The sequence below is a fragment of the Hyperoodon ampullatus genome, assembly GCF_949752795.1.
Source record: "Hyperoodon ampullatus genome assembly, chromosome: 7".
NCBI classification, from domain to species: Eukaryota; Metazoa; Chordata; class Mammalia; order Artiodactyla; family Ziphiidae; genus Hyperoodon; species Hyperoodon ampullatus.
This window is the reverse complement of record NC_136920.1, coordinates 40,916,334-40,921,878: the sequence shown is the minus strand read 5'-3', so window position 1 is coordinate 40,921,878 and position 5,545 is coordinate 40,916,334.

The window sequence follows — 5,545 nt, the reverse complement described above, 5'->3', positions numbered from 1 at the left end:
ACAGTGTCAAATGTCACCACAAGTTCAAGTGAAAAAAGACTGAAAAAATGGATGGTTGAGTTTTCAGCCATGGTTTTTAAACTGTGGGTGACTGTCTGTTAGAAGTCAATTTAGTGGAGCTTCACCAGTATTTTTTTTTAATGAAATAGAATGGAAAAGTGCATTGCAGTTACTAAGGTTAAGTGTAGTTTCATGAAACTTATTTTGTTATATATGTACATTAGGTACTGGGTCACAGTATAAAATACATATTTTACTTTGGATTACGGTAGAAGAAAATCTTGGAAGAAGAAGGGAGACCACAGAAGTCCTTTCCAACGTTATCCTTGTACAGGATGGTAGCAGAGGATATGGACTCATTTGCCTCTGGGTTTAAGCCCTGCTGTCTTCCTCTTTGTTAGATCTTTGTATAATCTTGAATATTATAGAAACTCTCTAATTCTCACTTTCCTTAAGTATAGGTTGTGAATAATGATAATATTTACCCAAAGTGCTGTTGACAGAGTTGCTTTTGTGTACACTGGGGATCCCAGTGCCTCTCCCACAGGATGGACACAGCCAGTGGAGTCTGGGTTGGATTTCAGTCCCCAGCCCCTCTGCTAGGCTGCCTGGTATAAGTCTAACCTGCACAAGCTTTTTCCCTATGAGGATTAAGTGGGGTTATACTCGTAAACCACTGTGCACAATGCTTGGAACAGAGCAAGCTCTCCATAACCATCAGCTGTTGTCGATACTGGCTGTTATTCTTGTTAGGGTAGGAGCCAGATCCCACTAGATTAAGGAGGTGGAGATAATGCATAGGGGCTTTCCTTAAAAAGTTTGGTTGATGAACAGAGAATAGAGCCAATATTTTGTAATACCTGTAAATGGAAAGTAATCTTTAAATATTGTATAAAAATTTTTTAATTTTTAAAAAGAAAAAAAAGTTTGATTGATGGAAACAACCCAATGTTCATCAACTAAAGAACAAAATGTGACACAGTGGAATACTATTCAGTCATTAAAAAAAATGAAGTACTAGTACATGCCACAAAGTGGATGAACCTAGCTAAGTGAAGGCAGCTAGTCACAAAAGGCCACAGACTGAATATGAAATATTCAGAATAGGCAAACCCATAGAGAGAACAAGCAGACTAGTGGTTGCCAGGTGTGGGGGAAGAGGGAATGGGGAGTGACTACTTAATGGTGATGGAGTTTCCTTTTGGGGTGATGAAAATCTTCAGGACTTGGGTAGTGGTGATGCTTGCCCAGCATCGTGAATGAACTAAATGCTATTAAACTGTACACTTTGAAATGGTTAAAATGATACATTTTGTATGTATTTTACCATAATTTTTTTAAAAGCCTTGTTCAACTTAAGGATGATTCATGGCTCTTTTATAATCTCCTCCCCAAGAAAAAAACAGTTTGGTTGGGAGCACAGTGAGAAAGATTAGCTCAAGAAGGAAATTTCTTGAACATAGAATGGTACACGAAGGTTGCAGCAGCCATTCAGAATGCAATACAGGGCTACCGTGTCGTCTATTACAAGAAAAAAAGAGCTATTACCCAGACATCACTGGATCGTTTTTTTTTTTTCAAGAGGGTAGACAGAATCGAATCCAGCAAGGAACCAGAACCTGTACCATCAACATCAGGCGTGAGTGAAATTGCAGCCTGGCTTCCATCTCCTGTTCCTGACGACCCTTCAGCTCTACCATCTCCCACCTCCTCTCCCTCCTCCAGTCAGTAACTCTTCTTGCCTGTTCACTCGATGCCAACCCCTGTATGCCAGCTGCTGTACTGTACTACTGTACTTTTCAAGGTACTGTACTGTAAGATTAAAGATGTTTTCTTAAAAAAAATAAAAGGGAATTTCTGTGCAGCTCTAAAGGCTTCTTAAGGAGCTGTGTTACCTGCTGAGTGGTCCTAGGTGACAACACAGGACAATCTCCCTGATAGAAGGACCTGAAATAACGAGGTGGGCATGGATGGATCCTTCGTACCCTCATTAGATGTGGAGCGTATATTGTTGCTCTTTCTCAGGGAAAGAGGAATAATAGGACAGATAATTAATAGTGATCCCCCATGACTGCCTCTCTGGCAGGTAGGTGCTTGGCTATGGCCCCAGGAGCTTGGAAACTAAATAACTCTTTATTATAAACTGATTTCTCAGTGAATGGGACTATTGGTATTAATAATTAGAGTTAATTTACTATTATGTACATTATTGAGTGGCATGATACTGTGTAGAATTTGGAGCACAAGATGATTTTTTAAAATGCTTTGCATTGTGCTACAGCTATTTAACTCTGCTCCAATACATTTACTTTTTTGATTATGTCTGACTTGGGATAATTTGAAAATCATTTTGCAGTCCCAGAGGTGGGCCATGCAAGCATCCTTCTTCTGGCTTCTTTCTTCCCTCAAACATGCATGGCATTCCCCATTCTAAGAAATTTTAGCCTTAGACTAAAACCAGGTTTTATTTTAATTCTGTAAATAGAATTATTGAGAGTAGACTATGTTAGAATGATCATTGTAGTAATTAATGTGTCTCAGTCTAATCTGCCATAAAACATTTTGGCAATATCTACTAGTCAGTAATATTTAAATCTCCTTGTTAGTCATTCATTCAATTTTTGAGGCCATGTAGCAGGTGTAGGAGATGCAGAAATAAATAAGATGTGATTATTTCTCTCTAGGAACCACTGGTATAGTAGAGGAAACAGGCATGGAAAGAAATATTTGCTCTCAAATTTAATAAATATAAGGAAAAAGCAATCAACTCAATGTGGGGTTGCGGCCTTCAGTGAAGATACATATGAGCGCTATCTAAAAATATTGCCTCCTTGTAGCCCGAAGATATGATCCCACTTTCATTTATGTAGATCCAACCCAATCCGAGATTAAAATTCACCTATCTTCAGTGTGCCGCACGCAGACTGTCTCTGTTTTAAACTATTGTTGATATTTTTGTTTTTTAATTTATTTTTAGTCTTATTGCATTAATAGTGTTGCTTTTGTTGACACAGTCCAGCATCTCTCCATCAAGCTAAAAGAATGACAGGCAATAAAAAGCTTAATTGTTTTCCTAGCAAACATCTCAGGCCCAAAGTTTATAAAAAAGAGCTTTTGGCCATCTGCAAGAAGATGGATGATCACATCTAGATTCCAGTTGTGGACCCATGTGTTACCACCCCAGGCTCTTGAACTCTTTAATCAGTAGAAATTAATAAGGCCAGATGAGAATTTCAGGCAAGGCTTTATAGGGGCTCATGCTACAGCACAAGGGAGCAAAAACAAGAAGCAGGTGTTCTTGCTCGCTCCCCACCCAGGGGCAGGGGGGAGCTGGTCCCTTAAATAGGGAGAGGGTGGGGGGGATGGGTGGGTTGGGCAGGAGGTGTGGCTTAGGTGGTCTGCTCACCCCCATGGTGGTGCTGTGTTCAGGGATCACGTGCAATACCCTGCTTTTGCTCCCAGCACCTCAGAAATGGCAGTTGGTTTGTGGCCTTTTGGTATCCTATTGTTCATAATTGCCCCAACCATGCCTGAGTGCAGTTATCTTTAGGGCTTTATAGTTTCTTTGTATTCTGTTGCTTGAGGAGACTTTGTCCAGGTGCAAGCACTCTGGTAGAGTGTCTCAGGTCCCAGCCTGTCTCACATGCAGACTCAACCATGCAGGACTTTAGACATCACGGGTGGTGGGTGATGTTTGTTCTTGGCTGATGAGCTACCTCCCTCTGTCCCTGACCTGTCTCAGGGTAGTACAGTCCGGGTACATTAGATCCAGTGCACTATGAAGACTGGTGACTTAAGACATTAGTAGGATGATAAGTGAGCATAATTTTCACCTCTCCCAGGCCTCTACATAGATATTGTGGATAGTATCCCAAAGATTTTATTCCCTCTGGCTGGGGAGAAGTCTCTTAAACATTGTCCCTGTGAAAGAATAAAGAGGAAAAGGTAAATCTGTGGTTGACTGGACCTTAAGGTCATCGCAACTCAGATCCGTTGTTCAGTCATTGATTCATGCATCAATATTTAGTGACTGCCTACTGTATGCTAGGCGCTATGTGTGGTGCTAGGGACAAAACACACTATACAGATAGGCTGATCTGTGGAATTTACAATCTAGCAGGGGAGAAAGATAGGAAATAAGGAAACAAATAAAGAAAGCAATAATAGACCTCAGATCAGTGCAGGAGTTGGGGGGCGGGGTGGCAGGCACCTTAGATGGGGTGGTAATAGCAATCAGGGCCAGGAGATTAAGGCCAGATGTCACCAAAGTAATGCTGGGAACTCTGGCTGGAGAAGTGGAGAGACTATAAAAATAGGCATTTCGCTATTCCATGATAGATCTATAAGAAGACACGTAAAGGAAGCTGAGCCTGGAAAGAGGTATGAACTAGCTGTCATCAGTCACAGAATTTTAGAGATTATCTAGCTGGTAGGGGCTGAATTGTGTCCCCCTCCCAAATTCATTTGTTGAACCCCTAACCCTCAGTACCTCAGAATGTGACTATATTTGGACATAGGGCCCTTAAAGAGGTGATTAAGTTAAAATGAGGTCTCAAGAGTGGGCCCTCATCCCATCTGACTGTCCCTCTAAGAAGAGTCTGGGACACACACAGAGACACCAGGGAAAAAGACCACGTGAACACACAGCAAGACAGTGCCATCTGCAAGCCAAGGGCAGGGGTCTTGGGAGAAACAGCACCTGCCAACAGCTTGATCTTGGACTTCTACCCTGCAGAACTGTGAGAAAATATATTTCTGTTGTTTAAGTCACCCAGTCTGTGGTATTTTATTATGGCAACCCAAGCAAACTAATACACTAGCCCAGGATCACTCATATCAGATGCTTATTAATAAACAGGATCTTGGGTCCTGTGCCCCACTCCAGATTAACTAAATAAAAATTTATGTGGGGAAACAGGTAGAATTCTAAATTTTAAACAAGCACTGTCTCCAAAAAAAAAAATCCAATAATTGTAAAGATTTCACTACACCGAAGTTTGAGAACTATTAGCATTAAGACCAACTTGCTTATTTTATAAATGGGAAAACTGGGGTCCAAAGAAGGAAAGCAAGCTGGGGAGCAGGACCTGCCAACCAGGTCCCCTAGTGCTGAGCTTGCTGCCCTGTCCCCTGCCCCAACTGGAACCTGGGAGGTGTGATGTTGGGAGTGAAATCAGACACAGCAGAGGCCGCCCAGCAATGCCGATTAGGCAGTTGGCAGTAGCAGCTCCAACAATCTGTCCCACTGGAACTGAGATTGAGGGTTGTGTGGGTGTAGTGAGTAATGAGACCAACAGAAAGTAGAGTGAGAAGGTCCTTATCTCATAGCCATGTGCTGTGCTAACACAGCCCAGTCACACGGGCTCTTAATAATTCTATAATGAGATTCCATTATGGCCCCTCAACTCTTCTTGCTGTAGCTGAAACCTATTTCTTCTTATTTTTTCCACCTGGCAAAGAAAAATAATTGACCATTATTGTTTATAATAACCTCTTCTATAATTAAAGGCACTGACTGGTAAATTTCCATATTTTTCCTTGAATG